The sequence below is a fragment of the Schistocerca serialis genome, chromosome 6 (assembly GCF_023864345.2).
Source record: "Schistocerca serialis cubense isolate TAMUIC-IGC-003099 chromosome 6, iqSchSeri2.2, whole genome shotgun sequence".
In the NCBI taxonomy this organism is placed as follows: Eukaryota; Metazoa; Arthropoda; class Insecta; order Orthoptera; family Acrididae; genus Schistocerca; species Schistocerca serialis.
In genome coordinates, this window is record NC_064643.1 from 724,778,739 (window position 1) to 724,803,591 (window position 24,853).

Sequence of the window (24,853 nt, forward strand, 5' to 3'; positions counted from 1 at the left end):
CTACACACCTTTGTAAAACTAAAGTTATAACAAAATGTCAGTTTGATTTCCAGAAGGGTTTTTGAATGGAAAATGCTATATATACGTTCACAAATGAAATATTAAATGCTCTGAATAGTCACCCGTTGGGATTGTTTGTGATCTGTCAAAGGCTTTTGATTGTGTAAATCATGGAATACTTCTAGATAAGCTCAGGTACTGTGGTATAAATGGGACAGTGCTCAAATGGTTTAAATCCTACCTAACTGGAAGAGTGCAGAAAGTTGAAATAATCAGTTCACATAGTATGCAAAAAACTGGTGATTTCTCAAACTGGGGAACAATCAAGAATGGGGTGCTGCAAGGTTCGGTCTTGGGTCCTCTGCTGTTCTTAATATATATTAATCACTTGCCATTCTATATTCACGAAGATGCAAAGCTGGTACTTTTTGCCGATGATACAAGTATAGCTATCACACCCAACAGACAAGAATTAAGTGGTGAAATTGTAAACGATGTTTTTCAGAAAATCATTAAGTGGTTCTCTGCAAATGGGCTCTCATTAAACTTTGACAAAACACAGTATATACAGTTCCACGCAGCAAATGGAATGACACCATTAATAAATATAGACTTCGATCAGAAATCAGCTAAGAATATTCCAAATTTCTAGGTGTATGCATTGGTGAGGGTGGAAAAAAAAAAAAAAAAAATAAAAAAAAAATAAAAAAAAAAAAACCATACTGAGGATCTGCTGAAACGTTTGAGTTCAGCTACTTATGCTATTAGGGTCTTTGGAAATTTTGGCGATATACATCTGAGTAAATTAGCTTACCACGCCTATTTTCATTCTCTGCTTTCATATGGCATCATATTCTGGGGTAACTCATCATTGAGTAAAAGAGTGTTCATTGCACAAAAGTGTGTAATCAGAATAATTGCTGGAGCTCATCCAAGATCATCCTGCAGACACTTATTTAAAGAGCTAGAGATTTTCACTGTAGCCTCACAATATATATATTCACTTATGAAATTTGTTATTAACAATCCGAACAAATTCAAAAGTAATAGCAGTGTACATGGCTACAACACTAGGAGAAAGGATGATCTTCACTACTCAAGGTTAAATCTAACTTTGGCTCAGAAGGGGGTAATTTACGCTGCCACAAAAGTCTTTGGTCACTTACCTAATAGCATCAAAAGTCTGACAGATAGCCATATAACATTTAAAAGGATTTCTTAATGGCAACTTCTTCTACTCATTAGATGAATTTTTGTATATAGTAAGTGGGTAAATAATTATAAATTTTAAGTGTCATGTAATATTTTGTCTAATGTAATATCTTGTGTAGACACCTTTTATTAACCTGACACATTCCACATCATTACAAAGTGTTGCATTCATGATCTATGGAACAAGTACTAATCTAATCTAATCTAAGCAGTGTAGTGATTAACAATGAAAAATGCCAACTTCGGCAGCCTGAAGTCATCTTTCATGGGCATGTCGTCAATATTGTTGGTATTCGCCGTACATAAAAATGTATTGTGCTGCCGCCCTGAACTTTCACAGGTTATGTTGGTTCCTTGGGATGATTAATTTCTATTGTCGCAACCTCCCTCATGCAGTTACCACTCAGGGACCACTCACTGAAATTCTAATGGGCAAAAATACTTCGGGCAAACATAAGCTAGAGTGAATTCCTCTTCTACAATATGCCTTTGAGCAAATTAAAAACTGTCTCATGCTATCCATGACATTGGCACACCCACTTCTGCATGCTTAATTCATGATTACTACTAATGCAAGCAACTTAGAAACTGGAGCGATTCTGCAAAAATAAGTCTCAGTTTTTCTGGCTTCTTTTGCATAAACATGCCTCACAGTGCATTGGCAATGACTACAAACTACTGGTAGTGTATGAAGTGGTTTGTCAGTTCAAGGACAACATGGAAGGCAGACCACTTTCCATGTACGCCAACCATTGACCTTTAGCGCACTCGATCCATAATCCTTCGAAGGACATGTGACTTGGGTGATCCTGCCACCTTGATTATATAACACAGTTCCCAACTGATGTTAGACATCTACACGAGGCATCAAACATTCTCGCAAACTACCTGTCATGCATCAACATCCTCTCTGCACAAATAGACTACGGCATATTTGCAGAGGCACAGCTGCAAGATCAAAACCTCATGGATTTATTCTACAATACCATGACCAACTTACAGCTGGAATGTTGCCGATTTTTGGTCACAGGTAAATACCAGTTGTTTAACATTTTACAAAATTGCACCCATCCCCTTGTATCCATTCACTGCGGATGTTCATCTTCAAACAGCTTTACAGCTTGTTGCACCCTGGAATCTGCCCGAGGACATGACTCTTCACGGAACACTTAGTGTGGCCTAATGTGAAAATGGAGTGCAGCGAGTGAACAAATGCCTGTCAATAGAGCAAAGTGGGACATCATGCACAACTGCTACTTGGTTGGTTTGAGATACAAAAAGGATGCTTTCAACATGCACACCTCACTTTGGTAGGGCCACTGCCCAACTCTTACTGATACCGATACATACTCTCAGTCATTGCCCGCATCATGTGATGGGTGGAGGCTATAGACCCAGAGATATCACAGCAGAATTGGTGGCCAGGGCTTTTGTCAATACTTGAATCTTCTGTTTCAGTTGCCCAGCCTCCATAAACACCTGTCAGGATCAGCAGCTTGAATTGGCGTTGTTCAATGAACTATGCAACCCCTCTGACACCGTTGGTACTGTACCTCTGCATACCATCCACAAAGCATTGGCCTTGTCAAATGCTTGCATCATAGTTTGAAACCTGCCCTCAAGTGTCATGGGAGTCAGTGGACCAAGGCCCTTCCCTGGGTACCGTAGGGAATTCACTCTGTGCCCAATGACGATCTTGATGCCTCCCTAGGAGAACTCCTGTATAGTGAAGTACTCACCCTACCAGCAGACTTCGTGGTCCGGGCACCATCGATATTGGCTACACACCTGTCTGTCCTTGTCGAACTTCTCAAACAGCACAGCATGCCTCAGGTGCCCCCTCCACAGCAGCATAGCACTCTAATGTGGACCTTCATCCACGAGGTGTTGGCTGACTGTGGATTCTGTCATGCTTTGTGAAGATACCATTCGCCTGGCACTCCAGCTGCTGTACACAGACCTTCAAAAGGTTCTTAAAGGTGGGGGTCACATTTGACATCTTGTTTTACAGCAAGCCTATGGCAGTCATGATCAATCGGCTCAATCCAAAGTGAAATTTATGTGACAACACCTTGATCAGTCATGCAACCACCTGCACTGACCCATGCTACCTCGCCTGAGGCTATACAACCGGATGCCACGGCAGCCAACCTTTCCACCTCCAGAATCTTCAGAGTCCCCTTCAATTTCCTACACATGTCAAAGTAGTTGTCAACTTCCTGGTACCAAGCTGTAGCATGTCAAATGGCAAACTGAGAACTGACGCATTACCCATCACTTCTCATGCAGTTACCCTCTACCTAATGACGTGGACCCAGCCAACATCGTGTCATGCCTGTTGCCTGATGGTTTCCTCACTGTAATGGCCCCTAGGACACCTCACCAAATCACCTCTACTCCAACGGGGTTCTTTGCCTCAATGTCACCAAGGGTTCATCCCAGCCCCGGACTGACTTCAGTCACCTGTAACCATTACTCTTATGGGCAACCCTGTCGCCCCTGCTCCATCTCTGAGACTTCTACCTCTCTGTCAAGGCACAGGGAAGGTCTGTTTTCAATTATGGCTATTATGCAGGTTTTCCCTAGAAACAGAAATTGGCCAGCTGGCAGGTAGCATTGTCTGAAGTGTATGTGATTTATACAAAGAAGGCTTTTGTTATATTATGAAAGATGACTACATTCAGATATTTCTTACTGCAGTCATAATTTGATGTTTCATCTTATTGCGAATCCAATCATATCAGCATACTTAACACACTGAGGTGGATCTAATAAAACAATATTATTAATATCACAAAAACTACAGAAGTTAGGAAATTACAGTAAATAAATGTCCTTGCAGTCATTGAAAATTAATAACTGCTTAATGAAATCAAAGAATGGACACTCCAGGTAGGAATATGAGCAATGAAGAAAAAGACAGACTGCTGCTTACTGTAAAGAAGACAAGTTTAGCTGCAGACAGGCACAGTTAAAAGATACTTTGTAACACCATAGCTCTAAACTGTACTGATTTATTTTGCCTTTTGTTTTATTTAGTGTTATATCGTTGAGTTTCTGTAAATGTTGTTGGATTGAATCAATACCATGACAGTGTTTATTCTTTTCTGTTAAAAACTTTGATGTCTTTTAGAGTATAGGAAGTGTAATCCCTCTAATATGTATGTGGTGCCAATGAGGTCGACACCAGCATCGATATGTGATCGTCTTTGGACTCTGAGCATTGTCTTTGCACTGTTCCGCCATGTTCAGTTCTTTGTGAGCCTTGCATGTGTTTAGGTGAATAAATGAACTACTGCTAAATGGGTGTTATTTGGTGTAACCAACCCGAACTTCCACCTCACTGGTGACCCTGAGTTATAATCTCTTCTGTTTTTGCCGTTTTATTATGTCCACGACCTCCGCGTTGGCTATTTTCGCTTGTATTACATCAACACAGCATTCAAACAATGACTTCGGCCCAGTGCCTAACCCCGGATTTAGTGATCGACATGCACCATGTTGCGGGTGATGTACACGCACCAGGACTGCAACACAATGCCTCTCACTCGATGATTTCGCCGGACGTTTTTGAGCCTGCAACAATAAGTGAGGTTAGGAATGCACATGACTCTGGCTATCAAACGTCTCTGTTCCCGCCACACGTGCCCTCCCATATCGACTGTCTGTGCAGTTACCTCATACGGATCTCCGTGCAGTGCGGCACCAATACCGATTTCTGCAAATGATTCATCGGACAACCTACTACTGCCAGGACAACGATTTGCCACTCCGCAATCCGTGCAGTACCACACGGATACCAGCCACGTGGCCGGAACTGCTTCGTTCACAGGTCTACCTCCTCACCATCCGACCACGCCCACACCTGCCTCGGTTCAGCATCAGCACATGCCTTCCTATTTCGATACCTCGGCCTGCAACAGGAACAATGACTTGTTATCTGTGCCTGACCTCCACCTCCGTCCCACTGCTACGCATCAGTGTTTTCTGCCATGACATTCACCTTATCCGCACACCGTTTTGATTGGAGTGACTATGAACAGTGAACATTCACACATTCCATCCCATGTTCGACATCATTTCCCACATTGTGCTTCTGGACAGCCTGCACCTCTGCAGCCTCCCTGCAACACAGATGGCCCCGGCTCTGACCATACGTCGAGCTTTCCACGTACTAACACGCATTCTCACACTTTGAACTTTTTCTCACCTGTCGCCCCCGTGCCGGCTCCAGTCGAGCTTCTGCTACCATTCTCAGCACATCTCGGTGCCTCATCCGCGTCGGCCTTCTGCAACACATCCATCCGAACACACCCGCAACGTGTTGAGCATCCGCAACCTCAATCAACACATTACGGTGTCTCACCCGCGTCGGCCTTCCGCGTCACGACAGATTGAACTCAACCACGTGTCACCTTCATGCTGCCACCTGTCGTTGCCACATCCCCTGGAGGCACACTCTCCTGGAATACTACTACAACAACAGCTCGATTCAGGCAGTGCCCCAAAGAACTCAACTCAACCTGTTCTTCCGAACATTCTACAATGCTTACCAGTGCTGCTGCCATTTAATCCCGACAGAGCTACAACCTGGTTCAAAATTGTAGACTTTCTGTGCCTCATCACCCACCTGCACAACCAGGAGGACTTGATTGCTGACCTGGTTGACGCCCCAGACTCATCTACCCGGTACACTCTAGTCAAAAAGACAGTTCTACGTCGGCTTGCATGCTCAAGTGAGGCAGCAATACGGCAAGTGCTCCACGTTGAGCAACTAGGCAACGACAAACCTTCCCAGCTCTGGAGGCTGCTATGTGCCCTGGTCAGTGCCGATCTACTCTCTGACACAGCTCTCCTCGCCATGTGGTCAGATAAACTATCTCCTCACATCCGCTTTGCTCTAAGCTCAGAGTTCTCCCGAACCTGTTGAGCAAAGGATGACAATTGCTGACAAGCTATACGATGCATCACTGCTCTATTTCGCCAGCCACTGCTTACCTGACAAGTCTCAGGTTCAGGCTCATCGTCCTGCGGCCGGACGCGGACGGGGCTGCACTCTGCCGACCATTCTGCTCGCTCCATAAAGCAGTCAACAAGCAACTGCGACATCACCGGCTCCGCCCACAGTCACGCCCCCTGCTGCAACTGAGACTGCTGCGGCCACCGAACCTCGGCCACCGCCATTGGCAATGAACGTTCTGCAGGAAATGCAACGGTACTACCCATACTGTTACTTCCACACACGATTTGGTGAGCTGGCACGGAACTGCAGACGACCCTGTTACTTCCCAAACGCCATTTGCAGGTAGGTCCGGGTGCCACCTCCTGCGCACAACATGACAGGCACTCCCCCAGTGCTCCATTCTGCCCAGGAACGACCGGATAATAGCGGACGACATTACATTAAAGACATTTTGTCGGGATTCCTTTTCCTAGTGGACACAGGCGCCAATGTTTCGCTGCTGCCTACGTCCTTAGCGTCGTCAAACATCAAGACTCACTTCCCCTGTGCTCCATCGAGCAAACCCCCCCGTGACACATCGGTCCGGGCTCATCTCATCCGTACATGCTCGTCTCTGTCGACTACGTTACAAGAAACAACGTACAAGTTCCTTGTCGAGCTTGAACACGTTGCAAGGAAAACTTCGAGCTCTCCCTCCAGCTCCACAAAACACAGCTCCAGCTCTCTGATGCAGCAATGAAATTACAGACACTACAGCAAGGACAAAGCAAGGTCTGTTAAGTGCGCCGAATGTGCTTGCAGTCCCAGCAATTGAGCCTCCGTGTGTTTACCTCCCGCTACCCCTCGCAACTGTGCTATCAAGACTGCCATAACGTGTACTGACAGTTCCGCCGGGCCACATCCTCCTAACACGGCAGCATTTGACACTCAGCCGGACACAAGTGCACATGTGTGACGAGCGTCACGTGTTCTCGAACTGACGGCTTCTACCCCGCCCCTCGCCGACAGCACCTCAAACTATGCAACATCGGCTCCTGCGTGCCGCCGTGCGACTGCCACTGACAAAACACACACAGTACATTCGCGCCAAGCGTTTCGCCTGCAACCGTGCTGCCACAGACCGCTCCCTTGGACAGTGGACTCACCAACGGCTCACGAGCTCTACCAAGCTCGCCCGACCACGGTGCCACTGCTTCGGGCCAGCGGCCATCTTGTTGCGTTGACTCCTGGGACACTTTGCCGCATCAGCTCCCGTAAGATCCGCCGAGTGGCTCCGAACACCATGACCATGCCTTGCCTGCCCCGCCCGCCACACATTGTAAAAAAACCGCCTCCCGTGAAGTCGGCAACAATTCTGTTGTCACCAAAGGCACAGTTCACAAGCTCCGCCTCACGCCAGGTCCCCCGATCTCCAGTAAACCACGTCAACTTTGTCCCGATTGCCTCTCCGACCTTAAAAATCAGATTTCTGAACTACTAAGCTCCAGTGTAATTGAACACTCTGCCAGTAGCTGGTTTACGCACATACAAATGACACGCAAGAAAGATGGGTCCCGGTGCATGTGCGGAGACTACCATCGACTAAATGCACGAACAATTATGGACACCTACCCCATACCCAACATTGCCGACTTTACCAGTTCCCTTGAAGGTGTGACCACGATCTTTGTCATTGATTGTGAACGGGACTACCACCAACTCCCCATGGCACCGGAATACATCGAGAAGACAGCAATCACCACACTGATTGGGTTATTTCAGTTTCGATTCATGCCCTTCAGTCTGAAAAATGCAACCCAGACCTGACAATGCTACGAAGTGCTATTCGACCTAAAATTCTGCTTTGCAGATCTTGATGACATTCTTGTGTTCAGCTCCTCCGTCGAGGACAACATTCAACATGTGCAAACTGTTATGAACACTCTCGTGGCAGCAGGCATCGAGACCAACAAGGACAAATTGCAACTACATCAACCCGCTGTCACTTTTCTTGGTTTTTGGGTCTCTGCTGACGGCATTTCACTGCCCCCTGAGAAAGTACAAACAATACTAAACCTACCCAGACCTTCGTCATTCAAAGAGCTCTGGCGCTTTCTGGGGATGGTTAATTATTATCGCCGACATCTACCTCGGGCTGCGGAGATTCAGGCTCCTCTGACGGACGCCATGGCAGGCACCAACACTTCTCGATCTCGGCTCGTTCCATGGACCCCTGCTATGACTGACTCTTTCACTGCCCTCAAAAATCTTCTTGCCGAGGCCTGCACCATCACGCATCCACAACCCAATGCGCAGCTTTACATCACCACAGACGCGAGCTATACTGCCATTGGCGCTGTCCTTAGCCAGACAATCGACGGCCAAACTTCACCTCTGCAGTTCTTCTCGCGCAAGCTCACCAATGCACAATGGAAATATTCCACGTTTGACAGGAAATTGCTCACGGTCTACGAAGTGATCAAGCATTTTAAGATTGACGTTGAGAGATGCCCTTTCTATGTATTGATGGACCACAAACCCCTGGCTGCGGCCATTTCAAACCCGCCAGCTGACCCGCCTCCTCGCCACTTCAGATACATCGACTTCATATCTCAGTTCACCACCGATGTCAGACACATAAAGGATGCTGACAATATAATTGCTGATTTCCTTTCACGAGTTGACGCCGTCCATTCACTGATACACCTCTCTGAGCTGCGTAACATCCAACCCACCGACGAAGAAACACAAAACCTGATTTCAGACTCTACCTCTTCACTACACTTCGTCCGCACCACCTTCCCTGGCATTTCTGGTGAGATATGGTGCAACGACAGTATGGGCTCGTTACGCCCCCTCACTCCAACCATGCTCAATTGAACTGTCTTCAATGCACTGCATAATTTAGCCCACCCCAGTGTTCGTGCGTCCGCCCGCCTAGTAGCGGAGCGCTTTGTGTGGAGAAATGTCAACAAGGACTGTCAGCAATGGGCACGCTCCTGCGTCGCGTGCCAACGCTGCAAAGTACACAAGCACACTTCACTCCCCCTCGGTGCCTTTTCGATCCCTCCTGGGTATTTCCAGCATATTCATATTGACATTGTCGGCCCTCTCTTCCCCTCTAACGGCTTTCGTTATGTTCTCTCGTCTATCGACTGAACAACTCGCTGGGTCGAGTATGTCCCCCTCCCCAGTATTACAGCAGAAACTGTTGCTCGAGCTTTCATCGAGTCATGGGTATCGCATTTTGGATGTCTAGCTATCATCACGACTGACCAGGGCACACAATTTGAGTCAGCCCTGTTCAACAGGATTTGTAACATTTGCGGAATCTGGTGCATCCATACCACAAAATATCACCCGCAAAGTAACGGGCTAGTTGAGCGCTGGCACCGCACTTTCAAGGCGGCTCTTCAATGCCATGACTCTCTATGGATGGAGGCCCTTCCCCCTGTGCTACTCGTAATTCATATGATCTATAAGGAAGACCTCTAAGGCACAATAGCCAAGTTTGTATACAGCCAGAACATTGTTCTCCCTGGCGGACTTGTGAGCCCTTCCGCTTCTCTCCCTCAGTCTGACTTACCTTCCTTCGTGGTCCGTGTCAGGTGCCACTTCATCAAACTTCATTCCCTCCACCCACCAGCCATTCCCGCCCTAAGGTTCACGTCCCGAAATCTCTGGACAATTGCGGGTATGTCATGCTCCGAGGTGACACTGGCTGTGCACCTCTCCAACCTCCATATACCGGCCCGTACCGAGTTCTCCGGCACTCAGCCAACACCTATGACATCCAGATGGAAGATTCTGCTGTTACAGTCTCTCTCAACAGACTTAAGCCTGCTCATGTCGAGCCTTCTTCTACCCCCCTTCAGGCCACGACCACGCTACTCACTGTCGTGGCTCACAACACTCCGACCACTCCCTCCATGTCGGACTTACACACTCGGTCGAGTGACCACATGCTCCCCACATCGAGCTTACCTACAATCACGCCCTCACCGCCGGGCCCTTCTCTGGTCCCTTCGACCTCTCCACCGTCGCCTGCCTCGCCCAGTCTAGGTTTCTCACCCCCCCCCCCCCCCTCCCCCCACGTCTTGAACGTGCCCTCGCTCAAGGTGTTTATGCCTGTCCCCCCGGACATAATCCAGGACATCCCAATAATACTGTGTGATTATACATTGTTCATTGTGTGTTTCTCTTCATCCAGTGCTCATGACACAACCTCCACCATTCCCTGCCACCTGGTGAAATGTGTTCCCCTCCTGCCCGACGTCGACCTGGACATGCTTCGTGTGTTCGCCATGCCCACCGGAGCCATTGTCGTTGTCACTCCGTTCCACCCGCAAACTGCCGGCCTGCCTGTCGCTGCACGACCAGCACACCCAGTACAACGCCCGGCTCGCTTCAACGACTCCCAGGTTCGGTGGCCGAACCTTCCTTCACGACATCTACCCACACAGCTCCCCGACGATGCTGTCGAGCTGACCGTGGTCCGGCTCCTGCAGACCACCACTGCCGACGCCTTAGTCACCCCCTCCCCGGCCTCTCAAGAGTACTCTGTACTGTGGGGTGGAGAGGGGAGGGGGGGAGCGGGCGCTATGTGGCGCCAATGAGGTTGACACTAGCATCGATATGCGATCGTCTTTGGACTCTGAGCATCGTCTTTAGACTGTGAGCATTGTCTTTGGGCTGTTCCGCCATGTTCAGTTCTTTGTGAGCCTTGCATGTGTTTGGGTGAATAAATGAACTACTGCTAAACGGGTGGTGTTTGGTGTAACCAACCCGAACTTCCACCTCATGTGTAATATGAGCAAATAATATGTTTTGTCTTTCGCACATAATCTCTTTGATTATCTTTGAGAATGAATAATTTTTTATAGCAATATCAGTATGTGCAAACGTTCTGTTTTATTTAAAATGTTTGTTTGCTGTTATGTAAACTGCTGACCTTCACTTAGGGTTCTTAGTTATTTTGTATGTAAAAGGTGTTGTGGTTCCCCCTTGGGAACGGAATTGTGTAGCGCGCGCAAAATTTGGTTGGCCTAGGTAGAAAAGGTGGAATTGAGAGTCAGTCGAAGATGAGCTACCAAACTATCAACTGCTCATGTAAAAGTTGTGTATTGTGCTGGTTCCGAGAGATGCTTTTCCTGACGCTTCCCAATGCCTCAGATGGATGGATAAAGTGCTGGAACTATTCTGGAATTGGTATCTATCATCTCCACCAAGAAATTACAGAGTCCAGCAATTCTACCTGAAAATCCACCTACCAACATGCAATCGCCACCACATTGCGCAATCACTATAATGGAACACTATAGTAATGTACAGTGAAGGATCAGCTCACTGGATGTTTTAGTTTGCACAAATATAAGGTAACCTATACTCGAACTCTTATACCTACCTTGATTTTTTATCCCTAGTCATACAACCATTTAGGGTCCTTCCCATGCTAAAGTGATTACCGAGTGTCCTTATTGAAAGACACTAAAGCTCAGTGTTTTAGCAGAACTGCGTAATATAGTGAATAATGCTTGCTGAAAATAATTTTTCTATTAAAACTGCTTATTAAAATTTTGTTGCCAACTTCTAAAGTGAAAGTTCTCAAAACTGAGGCTTACAAAGATTTGCTTAGTAAGTGATCACAGTGCAGTCTGTTGAAAATCAACCAAAGGTGAGCTATTGTCTTATAACCACATCAAGTTGTGTTCTACTGCAGTAAGAGTTGAGAACTAATACTGTTGAAGGTTACATGTTCATACTTGTTAAGGGCATGTTTCTTTAGTGTATTGAAAGTGTGTTTAGTATGCTCTGCTACAGTGGTCAAGATTAAGGACCCCCTCCACTGAAAGTAGTTCAAATGCACAAAGTTAATTATACCAAATTTCAATTACTCTTGATATTCAAGTGAAATTCTGTACAATTTTGGGTTCCTCTTGTGTATTAAAAGTGCATATTAATGTTGTAACAGGATCCATAGTTTGTCTATTGTGCTTATGCTACATTACAATTAATAGAAAGACAACTATCTATGAAAACAGCAACTTCTTTATTCGAAAGACAGTGAGAAATACTCTGTTAGTGAATTCCATTTAATTTTCATTCTAAATAAAAAAGTGTTTAGTAGTGAGAGACTTAATCTATGCACAATAACTACTTTTGCTGTACACCATATCTATATTTCATGTCAGATAGGAATATGTTTGAAAAGTAATATTGAACCTATGTCCAATTTTTTATTCTAAAGTGCACTGTAATAGTAATATTATTGAAACCACTCAGTTTGACTAAGCCCTGAAGACAGTAGTGTGTATCATTATCTGTTATATTTATGCAAATAGTTTGTTCTGCTCTAGCTGTCAACTCCAAATTTAACATTAACATATGCAGGTGTCGGAGTTCATTGCACTCACATGTGGCAAAATATAGGTTGTGTTTGTCCATTAAAGTTACTCATAACTACTTTCTTAAACAAGAATGTTAATAATTCTCATGCCTAACTAGGTTGGCGATCATTTTTTTTTTTTTATATTCTTTGAACAGTGTGGATAAGTAAATTATTGTTTGTTACTGTTTGAATATTTATGTAATTCTGACTTTCACTTTCGATAAGCTACCTCCGTTAGGTGGTCAACATAACAAAATTCCTCCCAGAGGGTAACACTGCTCTGTTGCGTTATACCACAGTTGCTTTAACAAGATAGTTTTATTTCACGATCTGCCTCCAACTTCAAGGTTATGGTATAGCAGTAGCGGAAAGTAGTGTTATAACTTACATAAAGCTTTTGGCCACAGCCTTCATCATCAAAAGAGGAACAAACACTGTTCATGCACACCTCATGGGCACATGACTACCAACTCCAGCATCTCGGGCTGGAGTGAAACTGTCATGTGTGATGCAAGCAGCAATCCAGAGGGGGGCAGGCAAAGGAAAGGGAAGGGATAGTGGTGTATGGGTTAGGAGAGAGAGAAACTCTGTCTGGTGGAGTGTGCAGTGACTAGAATGCCAACAGGCACAATGTCAGAAGGCGATGAGGCAGGGAGGTGGGGAAAATTCCTCACCTCCAACTTCGCCTCACCATCCTCCCCAATGTCCATTCATAAGAACACCAACCTTTCAGTAGAAGCAAGAATAACCATACGCAACCACAAAACAAATACTGAGCTAATCATCCTACCTGCAGACAAAGGTTCCACCACTGTTATTATGAATCACAGTGACTACCTGGCAAAAAGACTCCACCAATTATCAAACTCCTCCACCTATAAACTCTTTCAGAGTGATTCCATCCCAGAAGTCCAACACAACCTCCAGTCTCTGCTTAAAGCCTTAGGCCCTTCCCAGAATCTCTCCCCTGAATCCATTTCCCTCCCAACCCCTATGACACCTCGCGTACCCACCTTCTACATGCTCCTCAAAATCCACAAACCCAACAGTCCAGGACATCCCATTGTGGCTGGTTATTGTGCCCCCATTAAAACAATTTTGGCTCTCGTTGACCAAAACCTCCAACCAATTGCCTGTAATGTAGCCTCCCACATCAAAGACACCAACCACTTCCTTCACCGACTTTCCACCATCCCTACTCGTCGCTGTTGATGCCACCTTCCTATATACCAACCTCCTTCACGTCCTTCCTAGCCTCCCAAAACGCCAAACTCCTTGTCTGGTTCAGGTTCATTGATGATACCTTCATGATCTGGACTTTGGGCCAAGCCACCCATCCTCGTTCCTTCACAACCCCAACACTTTCTCTCCCATTGCTTCATGTTGTCCTCTTCAACCCAGTATGCCACTTTTGTAGATGTTGATATCATCCTCTCTGATGGCTCCACCTGCACCACTGTCCACATTAATCCCACCAACAGTACCTGCATTTAGACAGCTGCTATCCCTTTCATATCAAGAAATCCCTCCTATACAGCATGGCTACCCGGGGACGGCTTATCTGCTGTGACAAGAACTCCCTTGCTCAGTATGCTGGGTGTCTCACCAAGGCCTTCACAGACAGCCACTAGCCCCCAGAGCTAGTCTATGAGCAGATCTCCCATGCCATTTCCCTTCACTCTGCCAATCCTCCACCATCTCCATGAACCAGCCACAAAGGAGAGTCCCCTTCATCACCAAGTAGCATCCCGTAATGGAACAACTGAAGCGCATCCTTTGCCAGGGCTTTGATTACCTATCATCATGCCCTGAAATGAGGGACAGCCTACCCAACCTACTCCCATCCCTCCTAAAGTGGTGTTCTGTTGTCCACCCAACCTTCACAAGATCCTCATGCATCCCTATGCCACTTGCAATCCCATCCCCTTGTCACAAGGATCATATCCATGTGGAAGACCTAGGTTCAAGACCTGCCCAATCCACCCACCTAGCACTTCCTATTCCAGTACTGTCACAGGTTTATCCTCCCACATCGGGGTCAGGCTACACGGGAAAGCAGCCATGTCATTTACCAGCTCTGCTGCAATCATTGCACAGTTTTTTTTTTATATTGGTATGACTGTATGACTACAGCTGTCCAACAAGATGAATGGCCACTGCCAAACTATGGCCAAGAGCAAAGTAGACCACCCTGTGGCACAACATTCAACCGAACATAAGATATTTGATGATATATTATTTAAGTCATGTGTCTAATTTGTATCTTTTTTATTATTCAAAAGGTGGTCCATTTTCTGTATTCTGCTGAAGTGTGCATAATTTTTGTTGGGGAGTGCTAGTTTCAATTGGTGTGAGCGGATAGGCACACAGGCATTCTGGGTCATGCAGTGGCTCTTGAGAGCAAGGAGGGTTTTTTTTTGGTGGGGGGGGGGGCAGGGGGGCAGGGAGGGGGGGGGGGAGATGTTGAGTTGGGAGACACTTTGTGTTGAGGCAGCAGGGGTTCAGAAGTCAAGCTTGGTGCAGTGCAGTCTGCAGATAACACATCGTGGACTTGAAAGTGCAGTGAAGTATTGGCTTGTGGGTGGCAGGTGGCCTCACAAATATTTTAACATTCGTTCATACTTCTGAAATTTCTGAGTTAAATAGGACTTAAACTGAACCTCAGATGATGTCCAAGATTGAACATTCACTTATTTCAGTTGCACTTTTGGAAATTAGACCATATAGAGGATGAGAAACAACTTGTGAATTCATTTGTGTTAATTTGTTGATTTCCTTCAGTAGACTAAAGTATTTATAAGCTGGCCAACAAGTTGCATTTACTTAATTGAATGGAACTCTCTTTTTCAAATACCAGTGACGTATAGATATCATTTAGGGCTTCTGCTACCATTCTAATTATTCTTATATGCAAGCTTAACTACATGTATGCACCAAATCCATGAATGATTATTTATGTCTGAACTTTTATGTACAGAATATTTGGGAATCAATAATAATAATAATAATAATAATAATAGTGACGATCATAATAACATTTTATTTCATGTTTAAATGATTTGGTGTAGGACCACTATTATTAACAGTTTCTATGTATTACTCGCTAAATAAATCAGTTCATTCAGTTTAAGCCTTTTGGTGTCATCTACTTCAATTAGTTCTTAGAATAAAACCCTTTTTACAATATTTTATTATTACACTTCTGGCCATTAAAATTGCTGCACCACGAAGATGACGTACTACAGACGCGAAATTTAACCGACAGGAACAAGATGCTGTGATATGCAAATGATTAGCTTTTCAGAGCATTCACACGAGGTTGGTGCTGGTGGCGACACCTACAACCTGCTGACATGAGGAAAGTTTCCAACCAATTTCTCATACACAAGCAGCAGTTGACCAGCTTTGCCTAGTGAAATGTTGTTGTGATGCCTCATGTAAGGAGGAGGAATGCATACTATCATGTTTCCGCCTTTGATAAAGGTCAGATTGTAGCCTATCGCAGTTGCAGTTTATCATATGGCGACATTGCTGCTCACGTTGGTCGAGATCCAATGACTGTTAGCAGAATATGGAATCGGTAGATTCACGAGAGTAATACGGAACGCCGTGCTGGATCCCAACGGCCTCGTATCACTAGCAGTCGAGATAACAGGCATCTTATCCGCATGGCTGTAACGGATCGTGCAGCCACGTCTCGATCCCTAAGTCCACAGATGGGGACGTTTGCAGGGCAACAACCGTCTGCACCAACAGTTCGACAATGTTTGCATCAGCATGGGTTGTCAGCTCGGAGACCATGGTTGCGGTTACCCTTGACACTGCATCACAGACAGGAGTGCCTGTGATGGTGTACTCAATGATAAACCTGGGTGCACGAATGGCAAAATGTCATTTTTACGGATGAATCCAGGTTCTGTTTACAGCATCATGATGGTCGCATCTGTGTTTGGTGACGTCGCAGTGAACACACATTGGAAGCGTGTATTTGTCATCGCCATACTGGCGTACCACCCGGCGTGATGGTATGGGGCGCCACTGGTTACACGTCTCGGTCACCTCTTGTTCGCACTGACGGCACTTGGAACAGTAGACGTTACATTTCAGATGTGTTACGACCCGCGGCTCTACCCTTCATTTGATCTCAGTGAAAACCTACATTTCAGCAGGATAATGCACGACCGCATGTTGCAGGTCCTGTACGGGCCTTTCTGGATACAGAAAATGTTCGACTGCTGCCCTGGCCAGCACATTCTCCAGATCTCTCACCAATTGAAAACGTCTGGTCAATGGTGGCCAAGCAACTGGCTCGTCACAATACGCCAGTCACTATTCTTGTGAACTGTGGTAGCATGTTGAAGCTGCATGGGCAGCTGTGCCTGTACACACCATCCAAGCTCTGTTTGATTCAATGCCCAGGCGTATCAATCAAGGCCATTATTATGGCCAGAGGTGGCTGTTATGGGTACTGATTTCTCAGGATCTATGCACCCAAATTGTGTGAAAATGTAATCACATGTCAGTTCTAGTATAATATATTTGTCCAATGAATACCCGTTTATCATCTGAATTTCTTCTTAGTGTAGCAATTTTAATGACCAGTAGTGTATTATTTGATTTTATTGCAAGTCATTTGACTTAATAATTCACATTACATGCTATTTTTTAGATAATCGGACCGCAGGATCACAAGTATAACTATTTTGCAGCGAGCTTAACTGCTGGATATGAAAGCAGATGTGGCAGGTCAACCTTATGACTATATTGAGACACAATTCTAAATAGAGCCATACATTGCCCAAATGCCACATCTGAAAGGTATGTCACACACAGTCTTGGATAAAGCAAGTGGCAGCCATCAGTTTATTGGTATAATATTGGAGGACTTCAATCAGTCTACAAAGGAGATTGCTAACAAATCACTCATGCAGCCCATTATAGAATACTGCTCAAGTGTGTGGGACCCATACCAAATAGGATTAGTGGGAAAATTGAATGTATACAGAGAAAGGCAGCATGAATGGTCACGGGTTTGTTTGCCCAGTGGGAGAGTGTTACAGTGATGCTGGAGAAACTGAACTGGCAGGCTCTTGACGATGGATGTAAATTATCTCTAGTAAGTCGACTTATGAAGTTTCATGAACAAGCTTCAAATGCTGACTCTAGGAATGCTGACATTCCGCTAAATATCACTCCTGTAGGGATCGTGTAGATACGATTATATCAGTTACAGCACACACAGTGGCATCTAAACAATGATTCTTACTGCTTTCCATATGTGAGTGGAACAGGAAGAAATTCTAACAAATGGTACAATGGGACATATGCTTCACAGTGGTATGAATAGTATAGATTTAGATATAGATGTATTACATAATCTTGATTATGTTTGTACTGTTATTAAAAGCAGAGATGCATTCATCAGTTTTCACTTTTCAGAAAGAATATTTAACATGTGGTGATAAGTGTTTGATTATCTGCTATCTGGTTCAGAAAATTAAATATTTTAGCTAAGCCTCAGTTTCAAGCAGAACTATACATGATTTCACAGCCACACCAAGCCTTTGATAATGTAAGATGAAATGAGATATGACAGCCAGAAAAGAGTTGAAAAAAGTAGAGAGACTGATGAATAATCTACACTGTCTACAAAAACCATGTAAATGCGATAAAAGTGGAAGCTCAGGAAATAAAAGTTTCTGTAAGGAGGTTAAAGCATTTATGCAAATGTCAACGTTATTCTACACTAATAATTCTTAACAACAATGGTGTTTGTCTGTGTTGAAGAAACAATCAAGAAAGTAACAAGTTTCAGAACACACATGAGAGTATAAGATGAAAAAATACTAGTAATAAGCTTATCAAAAAGAAATTTCTGGATGAAAATATGAAAGATTTATATACAGTTAAGCCAAGTATTGGCCCTTTGTGGAGTGATTACTCTTGGGTAACCTTGTAATGGCACAAGACTAACATTTCTTGTATCTTGGTACTATTGCCAACATTTTGAAATGAATTGCTAGGGTCTGTGTCTGACCTGCTTCAAGGCGTTAGAGGATTTTACCTTTCAAAACAGGATTCAAAGACCACATGTGGAAATACATTGAGAATGTACTTAAGTTTTGGGCGGGAGTGAAGAAGGGATAAGTGTATGGGACAAAGGTCACGATATACACAAATAGTCAACGTATTGGTAGGTATGAAGAGAATCAAAAACAGATAAAACATGCCTAGAGGGCATCATAAAATTAAGAGGCAGATGACTTAAAAGAGCTCCTACAGGATTTCCTTTTCCACAGCCATCTTATCAGCTTCTACATATCCTTTTTTAAGGTGTTACTTTCATGACTTTGATGCTGCACTCTGTTGCTTCCTTTGCTTGCATTTTTATGTTTGCCCACTTAATGTTTAATTTCTTATGACAGGCCATCTCAAAGGCTTCAGTTTATTTGAAACAGGAATAAAATTGCTCAGATTTCAGTTGTTTAAGATATTTGGGATGGGGCACCAGACATGAACTAAAGGAAACACATAATTTATCTAAAAAGTAAAATGCTCCAAGCAGATGAACAGACCATCAGAGACAGAGCACTTCATGTTCCTGCTGCTAATAAGGCGAGTACACTGTTGTTTGTTATATATTTTCATGAGCTTCCAACAGTAGGGGCTCATTTACAGATACCTGTGTAGTTACTACATTACTTTTGTAATTTCTTGCATGTTCAAGTGCTTACTAGGCCCAAGCTTTTATTTTAATAGCATACAGTACCACCGTTGCTATTGACTCTCATCCCATACAGGCTTTTTTTTGTTTTGTTTTGGTCAGTATAGCTCAGTGTCGGATAGACTGTCAGAGACAGAGCACCTTGTGTTCCTGCTGTTAATAAGGCAAGTACACCATTCATTTGGTATATATTTTCACGAGCTTTCAACAATGGTGACTTATTAACAGATACCTGTGTAGTTACTACATTATTTTTGTAATTTCTTGTGTGTTTGAGTGCTTACTAGGCACACGCTTATATTTTAATAACAGCATAGTGTACAGTACGGCTGTTGTTATCGACCCTTGTATTGTATTGGCTTTTGTTTGTTTTGGTTAGTGTAGCTCAGTGTCGTTTAGACTGTTAGTGAGAGAGAACTTCGAATTCCGGCTGCTAATAAGCCGAGTACAGCATTTGTTTGTTACACAATTTTATGAGCTTCAAACAGGAGCGACTGCAGTAATGGATAGGAACTGTGATTGCTGTGTACAGATGTGAGGTGAGTTGGTGACCCTTCGCTCACAGCTCCAGGCTGCATTTGCTTCTGTCACAAAGCTTGGGGCTGCTGCCAAGGAGCATCACTGTGGGGTGTTGGATGCGGGGATACGAGGGATGTTGCGCACGTGCACCGTGTCCCCAATCGGTCCGCTGCTGTGGCTGCCCTGGGTACTGCCTGCACTGAGGTTGACCCCTCACCCGTGTTTGAGTGGGAGATCATTCCAAAGTCTGGCAAGCAGTGAAAAACTTTCCAAGGGGCTGATCGTAGGGCCTCCCCAGTTCATTTGATGAACAGGTTTCGGGCGTTATCTGTAGCTGATGATGTCTTTGAGTCAGATGCAATCCTCCACCCTGTTCCAGAGGAAGCTTCTCAGCCTGCAAGGTCTGAGCATTCACAGAGAGTGGGTTTGCTGGTAGTTGGGAGCTCCAACATTAGGCATGTAGTGGGATCCCTTAGGAACATGGCTGCCAAGGAGGGGAAGGAAGTCAGTGTGCCCTCCATGTGCATACCAGGGGAAGTCATTCTGGATGTGGGAAGGGTGCTTCCAGATGCCATGAAGAGTACAGGGTGCAGCCAACTCCAGGTGGTGGCTCATGTCGGTACCAATGACATGTATCACTTCGGATCAGAGGAGATTCTCTTTCATTGCGGGCAGCTAGCGGAAATGGTAAAGAATGCCAGTCTTGCTTGCGAGATTAAGGCAGAGCTCACCATCTGCAGCATTGTCAATAGAAGCGACTGTAGTCCTTTGGTGCATAGCCGAGTGGAGTGTCTGAATCAGAGGCTCAGGCGTTTCTATGACCATGTAGGCTGCAGATTCCTTGACTTGTGCCATCGAGTGGTGGGTTTCTGGGTTCTGCTTAATAGGTCAGCAGTCCACTACACACAGGAAGTGGCTAGACGGGTAGTGGGGGCTGTGTTTAAGGGACTGGGCAGTATTTTAGGTTAGAGGGGGGTGAGAAACCTCAACTGGGCGAGGCAGGCAACGTTGGAGAGGTCGAGGGGACTAGAGAACGGCCCGGTGGTGAGGGCGTGATCGTAGGTAAGCTCAATGTGGGGAGCATGTGGTCACTTGATGGAGTGCATGAGACCAGAGTAGAGGGCGAGGTCGGAGGAGAGCTCGACGATTGGGGCTGGAAGTCACTCAATGGAGTGTGTAAGTCAGACGTGGAGGGAGGGGTCGGAGTGTCATGAGACATGACAGTGAGTAGAGTGGTCGTGGCCTGAAGGGGGGTAGAAGAAGGCTCAACATGAGCAGGCTCAAGTCTGTTGAGCGAGACTGTAACAGCAGAATCTGTCATCTGGATGTCATAGGTGTTGGCTGAATGCTGGAGAACTCGGTACGGGCCGGTATATGGAGGTTGGAGGGGAGCACGAACAGTGTCACCTCAGAGCATGACGTACCCGCAATTGTCCAGAGATTTCGGGACGTGAACCTTAGGGCGGGAATGGCTGGTGGGTGGAGGGAATGGAGGTTGATGAAGTGCCGTCTGACGCGGACCATGAAGGAAGGTAAGTCAGACTGAGGGAGAGAAGCGGAAGGGCTCACAAGTTCGCCAGGGAGAACATTGTTCTGGACGTATACGAACTTGGCTATGTGCCTTTGAGGTCTTCCTTATAGATCGTACGAATTATGAGTAGCACAGGGGGAAGGGCCTCTGTCCATAGAGAGTTGTGGCATCGAAGAGCCGCCTTGAAAGTGTGGTGCCTGCGCTCGACTAGCCCGTTACTTTGCGGGTGATATGCTGTGGTATGGATGCACCAGATTCTGCAAATGTTACAAATCCCGTTGAACAGGGCTGACTCAAATTGTGTGCCCTGGTCAGTCGTGATGATAGCTGAACATCCAAAATGCGATACCCATGACTGAACGAAAGCTCGAACAACAGTTTCTGGCGTAATATTGGGGAGGGGCACATCCTCGACCCAGCGAGTTGTTCAGTTGATAGACGAGAGAACATAACGAAAGCTATTAGAGGGGAAGAGAGGGCCGACAATGTCAATATGAATATGCTGGAAATGCCCAGGAGGGATCGAAAAGGCACCGAGGGGGAGTGAAGTGTGCTTGTGTACTTTGCAGCGTTGGCACGCGACGCAGGAGCGTGCCCATTGCTGGCAGTCCTTGTTGACATTTCTCCACACAAAGCCCTCCGCTACAAGGTGGGCGGACGCATGAACACTGGGGTGGGCTAAATTATGCAGTGCGTTGAAGACAGTTCAATTGAGCATGGTTGGGATGAGGGGGCGTAACGTGCCCATACTGTTGTCGCACCAGATCTCACCAGAAATGCCAAGGAAGGTGGTGCGGATGAAGTGTAGTGAAGAAGTAGAGACTGAAATCAGGTTTTGTGTTTCCTAGTCAACGGGTTAGAGGTTAGGCAGTTCAGAGAGGTCTAACAGCGAATGGATGGCATCAAATCGTGAAAGGAAATCAGCAACTATATTGTCAGCATCCCTTATGTGTCTGACATCGATGGTGAACTGAACAATGAAGTCCATGTATCTGAAGCGGTGAGGAGGCGGGTCACCTGACGGGTTTGTAATGGCCGCAGCCAGGGATTTGTGGTCCGTTAAAACACAGAAAGGGTGTCCCTCACGTCACTCTTAAAATGCATAATAGCTTCGTAGACCACGAGCAACTCCCTGTCAAACGCGGAATATTTCCGTTGTGCATTGGTGAGCTTGTGCGAGATGAACTGCAGAGGTGAAGTTTGGCCGTCGATTGTCTGTCTAAGGACAGCCCCTATGGCAGTATCCCACGTGTATGTGGTGATGAAAAGCTGCGCATTTGGATGAGGATGCGCGATGGTGAAGGCCTCGGCAAGAATATTTTTGAGGGCAGTGAAAGAGTCAGTCATAGCAGGGGTCTATGGTACAGGCCAAGATCCAGAAGTGTTGGTGCCTGCCAAGGCGTCCGTCAGTGGAGCCTGAATCTCCGCAGCTCGGGGTAGATGTTGGCGATAATAATTAACCGTCCCCAGAAAGCGCCAGAGCTCTTTGAATGACGAAGGTCTGGGTAGGTTTACTATTGTCTGTTCATTCTCATGGGGCGGTGAAATGCCGTCGGCAGAGACCCAAAAACCAAGAAAAGTGACAGCGGGTTGATGTAGCTGCAATTTGTCCTGGTTGGTATGAATGCCTGCTGCCACAAGAGTGTTCATAACAGTTTGCACATGTTGAATGTTGTCCTCAACGGAGGAGCTGAACACAAGAATGTCATCAAGATCTGCAAAGTAGAATTTTAGGTCGAACAGCACTTCGTTGATGTAGCGTTGCCAGGTCTGGGTTGCATTTTTCAGACCGAAGTGCATGAATTGAAACTGAAATAACCCAATCAGGGTGGTGATTGCTGTCTTCTCGATGTCTTCAGATGCCATGGGGACTTGGTGGTAGTCCTGTTCACAATCAATGACAAAGATCGTGGTCACACCTTCAAGGGAACTGGTAAAGTCGGCAATGTTGGGTATGGGGTAGGTGTCCATAATTGTTCGTGCGTTTAGTTGATGGTAGTCTCCGCACATGCACAGGGACCCGTCTTTCTTGGGTGTCATATGTATGTGCGTAAACCAGCTACTGGCAGAGGGTTCAATGATGCTGGAGCTTAGTAGTTCAGAAATCTGATTTTTAAGGTCGGAGAGGCAATCGGGACAAAGTTGACGTGGTTTACTGGAGATCGGGGGAACTGGCATGAGACGAAGCTTGTGAACCATGCCATTGGTGATGACGGAAATGTTGCCGGCGGCACAGGAGGCGTTTTTTGTACAATGTGTGGTGGGCGGGGCAGGCGAGACGTGGTCGTGGTGTTCGGAGCCACTCGGCGGATCCGACGGGAGCCAAGGCGGCAAAGTGTCCCAGGATTCAACGCGACAAGATGGCCGCCGGCCTGAAGCAGTGGCACCGTGGTCGGGCGAGCTCGGCAGAGCTCGTGAGCCGTTAGTGAGTCCATTGTCCAAGGGCGCGGCCTGTGGCAGCACGGTCACAGGCGAAACGGTAGGGCCGAGTGCACTGTTTGTGTTGTCAGTGGTGGTCGCACGGCGGCACGCAGGAGCCAAAGTTGCATAGTTTGAGGTGCTGTCTGTGAGGTGCGGGGTAGGAGCCGTCAGTTTGGGAATACGTGACGCTCGTCGCACATGCGCACTTGAGTCCTGCTTTGTGTCAAATGCTGCCATGTTAGGAGGGTGTGGCCTGGCAGAACTGTCAGTACACGTTATGGCAATCTTGATAGCACAGTTGCGAGGGTTAGTGTGAGGTAAACACATGGAGGCTCGATTGCTGGGATTGCAAGCAGATTTGGCGCACTTACTGACCTTGCTTTGTCCTTGCTGTAGTGTCTATAATTACTTTGCTGCATCGGAGAGCTGGAGCTGTGTTTTGTGGAGCCGGAGGGAGAGCTCGAAGTTTTCTTTGCATAGGCGAGTGTCGTGTTCAAGCTCGACAAGGCACTTGTGCGTGGTTTCTCGTAACATCGTCGACAGAGACGATCATGTATGGATGAGATGAGCCCGGACCAATGTGTCACGGTGGGAGGGGTGGTTGCTCGAGGAGCACAGGGGAAGTGAGTCTTGGACAGATGATGTAACACGGTGTTTCGCACTAGGTCTGGTGAAAGTTTGTGGTGTCGCAAGAAGTCAATGCCTAGTATAGGTTCGTCAATTTCACACACTAAAAAAGTCCACTTGAGTTTGCAGTTTGCGGAGAGTGAGACGATGCGGGAAGTTGATCCCGAGAATTGTAGTTTAGTTGAATTCACGGCTTGCAGTGAAGTATGATGAGGGCAGATGTTCGATGACACTAAGGACGTAGGCAGCAGCGAAACATCGGCGCCTGTGTCCACTAGGAAAAGGTATCCCGACGAAATGTCTTTAATGTAAAGTCATCCGCAATTATCCGGTCGTTCCCAGACAGAATGGAGCACTGGAGGTGCCTCTCATATTGTGCAAAGGAGGCGGCACCCGGACCTACCTGCGATTGGCATTTGGGAAATAGCAGGGTGGTCTGCAGTTCCATGCCGCCTCACCAAACTGTGTGTGGAAGTAACAGTATGGGTA